This window comes from Manis javanica, chromosome 7, assembly GCF_040802235.1.
Source record: "Manis javanica isolate MJ-LG chromosome 7, MJ_LKY, whole genome shotgun sequence".
NCBI lineage: Eukaryota > Metazoa > Chordata > Mammalia > Pholidota > Manidae > Manis > Manis javanica.
Window position 1 is genome coordinate 27949461 of NC_133162.1, and position 10944 is coordinate 27960404.

The window sequence follows — 10944 nt, forward strand, 5'->3', positions numbered from 1 at the left end:
CCAGACTGCCCCAGATGGTGAGAAGGAAGGAGTTATTGGTTCTCTTGCGCTTGGTTTGTTCAGAGTGGAGGACAAAGCTGCTTGTCCTGACTTTTTGGCGAACTCTTGGAAAGGAAAGTCAGGTTTGATGCATGTCCTGCACAGGCAGCCAGAGGGGCAGAGAGGTGGGAAGGTTTTCTAGAAGAGGAAGGAGGGTCATTTTGGAGTGCCCGAGAGGTCTGCAGGATCCTCCTCAGCGCTTTGGGGGTCTGTGAATATTTCCTGTAGAACGTGCATCCCCCCTCCATCTGTGTGGCCTACTCTGTGACATCAGTGGAATGCAAGCACCTCACAAGAGACATCACTGTTGCCAAGGCAACCCCTTCACCTCAACGTAGACAGAGAGGAACAAGAAGCACCCTTCACCTCAAGGTAGACAGGGAGGAACCAGAACCACCCTTCACCTCAAGGTAGACAGGGAGGAACAAGAAGCACCCCAACTGTAAGACGCCTACTGAAGGGAAGGTGCACAGGAGGAGTACCACAGGTGTGTCTGGCAGAGAGTGGGCAAGGGAAAGAGGGCAAATGGAGGGTCTTCAGGCCTTGGGGTCGGCCGCAGGGAATACAGTACAGAGCAGTGCAGACAGCTGCAGCCTTGTTTAGTTCTCTGAGCTGCAACCTGGAACAAAGCACAGCTCCTTCCAGGGCCTCTGGCAACTTCCATGGCTCTGAGCCTCCTTTCTACAGCCTGAATGTGACGGGAGTAGGGGAAGAGCAGTCTGGAGCCGTGACGGGGATATTAGAAAAGGGGCTTTCCCTTTTTCACCCTCACCCCCAAAGGAAAGTGAGACAAGGATGCTCATGTCCTTACTGGATGGGTGGGGAGGTTCAGGGGGTCAAAGAGAGCCTTCATTCTGTAATGAAGCAAGTTTTTATTGTGCACCTATGATGTGCAAGGTGCTGTGGTAGCGATCTGGTGGCCTCATGGGGTTGTGAATGCACACCAAGAGACGGAATGCCTGGAATCCACTGCCCCAAGAGTAGGCGCCAGCTGGAAATGGAAGCAGGGTCTCAGAGCAGCTCTAGCAGGCTCCTAGACATCTAGGTGGGTTAAATTAAACCTGAAGGATCCCTTCCTCCCAGGTAGTTCATGCAGTAATTCGGAGGTGTTTGACATATGCTCGAGGTCTGGGGAGTGGTGGTAGAGAGGACAACCAAGGGTGTCAACTGTGTCCCACCAAAGACGAGAACCCCCCGTCTGAGTGTCAGAGGTGAGCGGACAACGGGCAGCCGTCACTCCCGCCAGGTGCCCTCGTGCTGGACTCAGTCTGTGATATCAGGAGGTGGAGCTCAGATTCCCTTCTGTTTACTGGGTTTATTAACAGCCAGTATCTGATAATATTCAGTCTGCTTTGAGACCCTCAGGTGGAAGTCTCTAGAAAAAACACAAAGCCCATAATTCTCAAATGTCTCACTTCCCGGTCAATAACACAGTGGAAGGAGGGCTCAGCTTTGACGCTCTCCTGGGCTGCTCCTGCTTTCTTCCAGGTCATTTCCCTGCACCAGACACAGGACAGTCTCCTACCAGCCTGCCTCAAACCAAAGGGAAGGTGTCATCATTTTGGCCCTGCTTGTTGGTGCAAAACCACATGCTCCTAACAAACTGTTCTCCTGGGAACCTGCTTCAGTAGGCTTCTTACTAGCAGTTAGGGGACCTGCCTGAAGTTCATGAAAAGGTCCTTTGCTGAGATTTGTTCCAGGGTCACCGAGGAGGCAGGACTGCATGTGTGTGCTGGAAAGGGAGAGAGTGGGGATGCCTTGGCCCCGCTACTGTGTGCCACCCCAGATGCTCCCAGGGCATCCATACCATATCCTCCCTGAAGCCTCACCCCAAAATGCACCGGCCAGTATCAGAAGACCCCTCACTCCCTTTCTCTAATCCACTGCAGAGAAGGCTGCCCCGTCCTGTCGGCTAAAAAGCCATCTCAGATATTCCAGGTCGTACTCCCAGAACCTCTGGGCAGAAGGAGCCTCAAGTTCAAACCTCATTCCCTGATTCATGCCCATATTTCTCCTAAATTGTCACCCACCTTTCCCTAAGCAATACCAGGAAAGTCCATAGATACACGTCTGCTGTTTCACAGATACCAGGTCACTGAGCGCAGCATCATGGCAAGACCAAAGGCTTGAAAGTTGGACAGTCCTGGGTTCAAATCCTGGCTCTGTGATGTTGAGTAAGTGGCCTCAACTGCTCTGTGACTCAGTTTCCTTATCTGTAAAATGAGGACAGTGCCTCTTTCAGAGGTTTACTTTAAGGATGATACGTGTAAAGCATTTTGCACAATGCTTAAATCTCAATAAATGAGGTGCATTGTTTGCTATTTACTAAACCCTCCCATGGGGGGTGCTGGGGCCATGCGACTTGCCTGGTTTTCTCCAGAAAGAGAGACCCATGGGGTGCTGGGGCCATGCGACTTGCCTGGTTTTCTCCAGAAAGAGAGAATTGCTCATCACTCTACCAATTGCTTCTCTGCTGCTTCTCTTAGTTTGCCCTGTAATCCTCCATTGATCTTCAGATTGTGTAAGACTCTCAAGGAAAAAAGGTAGGTGTCAAGAGGAGAGGCAGGAGGGGGGGTGGGGCGGAGAGTCAGATAAACTTCTGTCAGGGTTCATTCCCAGGTCATTTAGTTGGTAACATTGCTAGTAAGTCACCCTGCAGATAGATGAAGGCCCTCCAGACCTAAAGTGGCCAAGGGCTGTGTCTGGGAGGGTTTTTTGCTCACATATCCCAAGGAACTCAACCACTGTAAGCACTTTGTCTGACTTCTGCATGCCTCCCAGGAAAAAAAAAAACGCTTAGAAGTTACATAATCTAAGAATTCCATTTCATTTCCATTTCAAATTCCTGCTCCTGGGAGTAAAAGCAATGAGGTGAGGTTCTTTTCCCAGTCCTGACTCCATTAATTCATTCATTCAGCAAGTATTCTTGGAGTGCCTGCATCTTTAATGCCAGGCATCAGAGATGAACACTGGTTCCTCCTTCTAGGTGCTCAGAAATTGTGGAGCTGTCAGTGTGGATGCTGCCAGATGGGAGGGAGGGAGCTGTGAGCGTCCCAGGTGCCACGTTTCCTGCTTCCCTCTGTGGCAGCCCCTGGAGCCTTTAGGAGGAAATGGGCAGGTGGAGGAGGCAATTTAGCAACAGCCCTGGGCTTCTGGACCTGGGCAGGGATGTTGGTCGCCTCTTCTTCCCAGAGGAGTCCCTGCGATGTTCCCAAACAGGATTTAACAAATCAAAGAGACCTGCCCTTGTCACTAATACCAATGTCAGTCACATCCTGTACAGAGCACGGCCATGCAACTACCATGCCATCAAGTAGGTACTGTTGTCACAAGTGCGACAGTCAGGATTCAGACTCAGGCCTTCTGATTGCAGAGTTTGGCCCATTCCTTCCCTGCTGTATGCTAAGCCTCTGCAAAGTGTTAAGCTCTTCTGAGCAGAAGACCTTTGGGCTGTTTCCTTCTGGGTGGCTTTGGAGCAGGAGTTATATCCTGCAACTTGGAACTTGGTGGCAGGCAGGGCTGCTTGCTGCCCAGACTCACTCACATGTACCTGTAGTTTAGGGACACCTCCTGTGTGCCGGGTGCAGCCTCGGCAGAGCACAGGCATCACTCCACCCCTGTGGCTGGAAAACCTTGTGATTGTAGGTTGTTATTTTGTGCAGTCACAGGAAGTGTGACTGCATTCATGGATGATCCTGGGGGTACTTTTGCTGACTGTTCCTGGCCTTGTGTCTAGGTGCTCTGCTTTCCAAGGAGAAAGAGAACTGGTTCGCTCTGACCAATGAGACCCTGGTGTGGGAGTGCAGGCTGACGCCTGGCTCTGTTGTGCGGCCCAAGCAGCCCAGAGCACAAGCAGAGAAGCCAGCCACAAACCCTGATGTTTTTTACAGCTGGGTTGGCCTCCCTCTTGCCTTTGTGTCTCTTGCTGTCCGCCTTTATTAAGATGAAAGGGTTTTTAGATCTTTGCAGGCATAGAACATGAGTATGTGAGTGAGTGAGTGAGTGAGTGAGTGAGTGAGTGAGTGTGTGTGTGTGTGTGTGTGTGTGTGTGTGTGAGGCCCAGAGGGCTTCCCTTCCTCCCCACCCCTCTCCCCCTCTCCCCAGCCCAGCTGGGGCCCAGCCTTTGTGTCAGGTACTGCCCAAGCCTCAGGGGACCACAGTGGGAGAGAGCCTAGGATTGCACTGTTTAGGGGCTAGCATCCCTCTAAGCCAGGACATGAGTAAGAGGCAGGGGGTGGGCAGTGGGGTGGCAGTGGGGTGGGGAGGGCCGGTGGGGAAACTGGCCTTTTGCTGTGGCTGTGGAAAAGCCCTGGGGGCCATCCTCCCTGTGCCTGAGAGGCCAGGTTGACTTTCTGAGCTGGTCTCTTTGTTCCCATCTAGGGGTCACAGGAAAGGTGGTGCCAGCAGTCTGTTTAATTCCCTCCATCCCCAGCTCATCTGTGAGAGGGGAAGCAGGTGGCCAAGGGAGGGCTTTGTCTCCACTTTGTTTCCCTTTGTATTTACTCTCTGGTTCCTACTCCACCCTCTCCAGTCCCTCCCCATGAAGCCCCTTTTTGCTGTTGTCTGGAGCCTGCTTTCCTCCTGCCCTCTCCTCCCCACAGTGAAAGTGTGGCTGTTCTTGGCATTTGCTACTCTGCGTGGAGGCAGGGGTCAGAGAACACAGTGGTAGGGCAAGAATGGGGACAAGTTTGGGGAGTCCTGGTACCCCTGCCCTGAGATGGATGTTAATGTTCCCTCCTTGCCGGTGCTCTGAGGGTGAGATGGAGCCTGGGGCTGCTGGAAATTACGAGAAATACTAGCTCAAGCCAAGCCAACATCAGACTGTATGTGAGGGCTGCTTCACTGTGGGAAATGGTTAGGCTGCATTTGTATCGTTAACATGCTCCCGTGATTTCATGTCTAGAAACCCAAGGTGGGAATCTCTCAGAGTCACGGGAGGCTCCCTGATGCACACTTGCTGCAGGAAACACATCCTTCCTGAGAACGAAGGGCATTTGTAAAGGCCTTATTTTGAGAACCAGTCTCCGGACTGCAGGATATAAGCGCTGATGGGGCCTCACTGCAATGAGCAGGCAGCCCTGCTTTTGGTCTCCATCAGACGCTTTGGGGATGTCGTGACAGACAAGCCCGCCCTGGCCCTGGAGGAGCTCACTGCCCAGGAAGGCAGTGGGGTGAGAGCAGACCCAGGCAGCTGACTATGATGAAGGGGCAGGACGGGGGCCCGGGGGCTGGTGGGTCTGGAGGGGCACCGAGAAGTGCGTGTGGCTCCTCAGCTCTCTGCCTACTGATGGGACCTCAAGCTTCTGCTCGGCCTCCACGCCTTGGGCTGCTGTGCAGGTGCGGCAGCTAAGGATGGGGAAGTGGGTAAGCCTTTGTAGGGTGCCTACTGTGTCTGGAGACACATCTGCACAAGGCCCCAGATGCTGCACTCAGAGGGGCTTAGTAAATATGCCATCTCCCTCCCTTTGTTCTTCTGCCCCTTTCAAGAAAGAAGCATTTGTCTCAGGAGTTGGGGGTTGGGGAAGGGTCGGGAAGGCTCTTGTGCTCCCTGTGAGGACCCCTGGGTGTAGGGTGTTGGCTTCAGAGATGTGAGGTATGACATGGTGGGGGAGTATATGAGGGGTTCAGGGAACGCTTGATAATCTGAAGTGGCCAGGCAGGTGGGAAGGGAACTGAGGAGGCCCCTGTGGCTTGCTCGGGCCAGGCCTTGAACGTCAGGCTTAAGGCTCTAACCTAAGTCCCTTGGAAACAGAAACCCACTAAAATGGGGAAGGGAGACCTCCAGGGCCGAGGAGGCTACCTGCGGTGGCCGGGAATTATGAGTGCTCAGAGGAGCTGATTCCAAAGGCCCACGACACTGCCAGTAGGATGGGGAGCCCGGTCAGTATGGAACCCCAGGCTGCAGAGACTGCCAATGCCAGGCAGAAATGGGACAGTCAGATGGGGGAATCTGGGTGACAGGAGGTTGCATCTCACTCTCAGACTGCATTAATGTGCCAGGGCTGCCAGAACACAATAGAAATGTCTCCCCGCAAAGTTCTGGAGGTCAGAAGCCTGAATTCAAGGTACCCACAGGGCCACACTCGCTCCTAAGGCTCTACAGGAGAATACTTCTTTTCCTTGTCCAGCTTCCCGGGGCTCCAGCCATCCCTGGGCTGTGGCAGTATTGCTCCAGCCTCTGCTTGCGACTTCTCTCGCCTTCTCCTCTCTGCCATTTTTTCCTTTTCTGTCTCTCTATAAGGATACTTGGATTAAGGGCCCATTGGGTAATGCCAGCTGAGCTCATCTCAAGGTCCTCAATTTAATTACATCTGTAAAGATGCTTCCTTCCAAATAAGGTCACATTCAGAGGGCCTGGGTATTAGCACATGGACTTACCCGTGCAGTCACGGTTGCATTTGAGGTGCCCAGGGAGAATAATGAGAGAAAAGGGGATGTAGGCCTGGACTCAGGGCTTTCAGGGGAGCCCTTCCTTGTCTCTGTGAGCTCAGGCCTCCTTGTCGTCCCTTAGCCTCTGCAACACCAGGCCTCAGTATGTCTATCTCTCTGTCCCAGGACACTGATTTCCCTCGACGCCCTGCAGGTCAGGGCCTCTGCAGTGGGGAAGTCAGGCATCATGGACAGAAGGACGCTGTGTCCCTCCTGGGATATTGATGGCTTCCCTGCCTTCTCCATCCCTTGCTTGTCAAGGCACATGCATGAGCTGCTGATGGAGGATCTGGGACAGGAAGGGTGTAGGCTCTCCCACCCCCGCTGGTAGAGTCCTGGCCTCTGTCCTTCCTGCATCTGGGCTGGCCAGCTGTATGACCCCACCCCAGGGTACAGGGTTGGTATTCTGGTGACATTTTGGAAACTCCGTCTTCCAAGAGTGAGCCTGGGGAAATTTAATGCCTTCAGGGGTGTGACCGGATGTGCTCTGTGAATCTGGCCAGTGTGGCCATGTGACAGCAGAGCTGCAGGACCTCACCTTAGTGAGGAGGCCACTCCTCTCACAGTGTGCACTTTTCCACAGGCTCCACCTCGGCCGGGCGTGGGGCAGGGGTCTCCTCTCTGCACGCTCTCTCTCTGCCTTCCTCCCACCCTCACCAGGGCCCAGTCTTGCTCCCTGGGTCCTGCTGAGCTCAGGTCTCTGCTCAGTCAGTCTGGGGTCTCCCCAGGGTTAGGGAAGGGCAGTGGGGTCTGGTTCCCCAATCCCTGGAACCTTAGACGGTAGTACCGAGTACTCCCTGGTGCTGTAATACCCATTAGACTACAAGGTCTCTTAGTCCCCAGAGAGGCCGCAGTGAGGGCTTTCATGTAGCCCCTAGCACAGGCCTGGCACACAGGCCTCATAATGCTGGTAATGATCATTCTGAGGGCGGCTACTGGGACCAATTGGGAGACACTGGAACAGAGTCAGGACTGGGTCTGGGGAGAAGGGTCAGGTCAGAGTGGGGGTGTTTCAGAGGTGGATGCAACGGGAATAGCAAGTAGCAGTATCACTGAGGAGGACCAGTGAGGAGGGTCCAGGGTCAAGGGCAGCCTTGAGGAATGCTTGGAGGGGTGGGGAGCCGCAGGGACTGGAGAGCAGACATGGGGAGGGCGCCGTAGACTGGGCCTGCAGGCTGTAGGTGGCACACTGACATGTTTTATTTGGCTCATATGATTTTTAAAGAATTTTTGCAATAGCAGTGACATTGTAAAATTGGGGGATTTTGATAATCTAGATTTCTGGCTTCTCATAGAAAAAAAGATGATGCTATTCTTGGTGCACAGAACATGTGATGTGGTGGCTCTGCCCCTTTGATTAAGCATGTGTGACCCAGCTGACCCCATCCCTACCAGTTGGATCTCCAGCCCCTGCAGCCTTGCCCGTTTTCTGAAGGGGTGCTCCCCTCCCTGGCATTTGGTATTACAACTCCTGCCCCCAGGAGACATGACTTGAAAGGAGGTATGGGAAGGTACCCAGTGGCTTTGAGGACTGTAGTCCTGAGGAAGGTGAGCCTGGCTGGAGGCCACGACAGGTTCTGCCCAGTGAGTGTGGTTTGGAAGGTGACTGGGCAGGGGGAGGGGCGGCTGCAGAGATGCTAAGGGCAGGAGGGGCTGGGGGCCCGGAACCACACCTCCTACCTACTTTCTCAATTTGTTGTTGTTCCTCTTCCTTCCTCTTTCCTCTCTTCCTTTTTTGCCTGCCCCTCCCTCTCCTCCCCAGACCTGAGGCCTGCCATAGTCCCCTGACCCCTCCCTGTCCCTGTTTGGGGTCCCTCAGCCAGAGATGCCCAGTGGTAGCACTATGGCCTTGCCCTTGCTGGGGCGTGGGCCGGCTCTGCAGGGCCATTCTCCATCCCAGAAGGGCAGGAGCCAATCAGGTCGAGTGGTAATGTGTCCAGAGCTGCCCTTACTGAACCATTTGAGCTGAGTCTGCCTGTCCCCTGGCCCTGAGTTAGGTGAAGAGGAAGGCGTTTGTGGAGACATCACTCCCACAGCTGGCCATCTCCACCCAAGTGGGTGCTAAGTCAACTCCTGCTGACTTATGGGCTCCTGCAGCATGCCAGCCCCAAGCCTGGTGCCCTGGAGGAGGCAGGAAGATGTTCAGCCTCTGTAGCTCCCTGGAACCGGAACGGCAAAGGCAGGGACTGGTGGGTGACCTGACACAGTAAAGAGCAGGAAGGTGGCCTGAGCTGCAGGAGTTCAGGCAAGGGGCAGGCTCCCCAGAGGAGGGGCCTTGGCGCTGGACCTGAATGACGATGGGCGGGAAAGCTGGCCCGACTCCAGGGCGGGCCACGGTCTCCACTACCGAGAAGCGTGGAATGGGGGATGAGGCAAGATAGGCCAGACCATGGGAGAAGGGCCTCACTGGGGCTTCAGACAGACTGTCCATGGGGCCCAAACTCCAACACCAAGATTCAGGGTCAGACTCATACTCTGCATTCTTATAGTCCTGCTTCTCCAAGGCTAGAAAGCTTGGAGGACAGCAGACCTGAATGGTTTTGGTGGACACTTCGGGCAGTGGTGCCTGGGAGGTGCCACCAGGCAGGACGACTTGGCAGGGCTCACTCATCCCCTGGCAGAGCAGAGGGAGGGGAACCCACTCACTGCAGACAGGGAGTTTGAGAAGCCACCCAGTGGACTTCCTCAGCAGTCTCCTTACAAGGTAGGGATATTGCAAATGCCGAACTGATGTTCTGAAAATTAAATGGCAAAACACACACAGAGAACTTAGCTTCGTAAATGTGAACGCCACTACTGATGAAAATGGCTTACCTTTCCCCACTCCTCTTCCGTCTGGGTGGGAGTCCCTGAGGGGGTCCACAGGTCATGTCCCGGCCTCCAGGATAGCTTCCACCCACCCTCCCAGTCAAGTGTGTCTTCTTTTTAGGCCTGTTTCCTCATCTGTAAAACACGGGGCTTAGACTAGTACAGCTCTAAACTCCGACTTTCTTAAATGTCTGTTTTTATTTCCCCAAACAGCTATACCGCGTTAGCTGGGACTGTGAAACTCCAGCTCCAGGCCAAGTGCACAGTCGGGCTTCAGCCCAAACTTATCAACAGTTTGGTCCCCCTTGGCCCCTTCTTTCTCAGAGCGCCCAGAACCTAAGCAGTGGGAAAGGGACACAGCAACCCCATGGGGCCAGAACTACAAGTGCCACGGACCCACCTCCTTTTTTCCATTTCATAAGGAAACACATCAGCTGCTCCTTTTAGCTCTGAAGATGACGCCAGGGCCCGGGCTGCTTTTTGCTGTTGTAATGAGCAGAGCTAATGGCATCCGACAGGCTGGGTGTGGGACAAACCTTCAGCAAGCTCCAGAATCTGGGCTGCAGCGACACTGTGGGAAACCCACCTCCTCCTCCCTGGAAGCCTGTCTGGCTTGGGCAGGGGTGGATCGCAGACTTCAGTGAGCATTAGAACCACCTGGTGGGCTCATTAAACACACAGGTGTTGGGCCGCAGCCCTGGAGTTTCTGATGATCAGGTCTGAGATTGCATGTGAAAATTTGCATGTCCAGCAAGTTCCCAAGATGCTGGTACTGTTGAGTTGGGGACCACATTTGAGAACTGCTGTCCCAGGGGGCCTACAGGGCTGCTGAGAAATGGGTCCTGGGTGCCCCTTCTGTGGAGGCCACTGAGCCAGCCCTGGGTGGGGGCAAGTGGATGATAGAGCTGAAGGGGGGTGGATGAACACTTTGTGGTGCTGGACACAGGCTCGCAGTGCTCCCGGTTTGCTGTGGGAATTCTGTCTGGAAGGAGGTAGACATGGAACCAAGGGCTTGCACACCCAGATCTCCCCATCAGGTGGGCACAGGGACAGTCTATAGACAAGGGGTCCCCAAAGAACAGAAAAGAAACTCTTCCTCTGCATTTTCATGGCCTGTTGCCTCCCCACAGGGGCTATGGTGTTTTTCCTGCTGAGAATCCGGCTGCACTCATCTCTGGGCCCTGCAGCACCAGCACAGTGGAAAGAACCTGGGCTTGGCAGGTGGAAGCAGACACAACAGAATGACTCTCAGCCCAGCTGTGCCTTTTCTAGTTGTGTGACTGGAAAATTACTTGGTCTTTTGGGCATCTGTGGAACTGGGATAACACCCACTGCTGAGGTTACAGGGTCACATACCCAGAACATCCTAGTGAAGGCTTGATAAAAGGAAGTGTGCTGCTGTTAGACAACTCTCAGTGACGTTCACTGAATAAGGCTCTGGTCGTAGTGTCAAGGGGCTCTGGGGTCCCCAGGGATGACAGAGCCCAAGGATGGGAGATTTAGATGTTTGCTCCGGGACCTGGGACTTCTAGCCAGGCACAGAGTAAGGGTCTGAAGAACCATTGGTCTGGGCTGACCACCTGCACCTCTCTGCCCAGGGCAAACAGAGGCTACCCTCTTACCCAGCGTCTGCTGCCCCAAGACCCTGGCCCTTTGTCAGGCCAAGTT

The 10944-nt window shown here is 54.2% G+C and overlaps 1 long non-coding RNA gene across 1 annotated transcript; it reads left to right on the forward strand.

Annotated features, from left to right (window-relative positions):
* The first annotated feature begins 330 nt into the window (after positions 1-330).
* On the forward strand, positions 331-9906 carry LOC140850367 (uncharacterized). The gene is made up of 3 exons (XR_012133079.1): positions 331-526; positions 2526-2582; positions 9490-9906. It is a non-coding gene; the product is annotated as an uncharacterized lncRNA (long non-coding RNA).
* The last annotated feature ends 1038 nt before the right edge of the window (positions 9907-10944 follow it).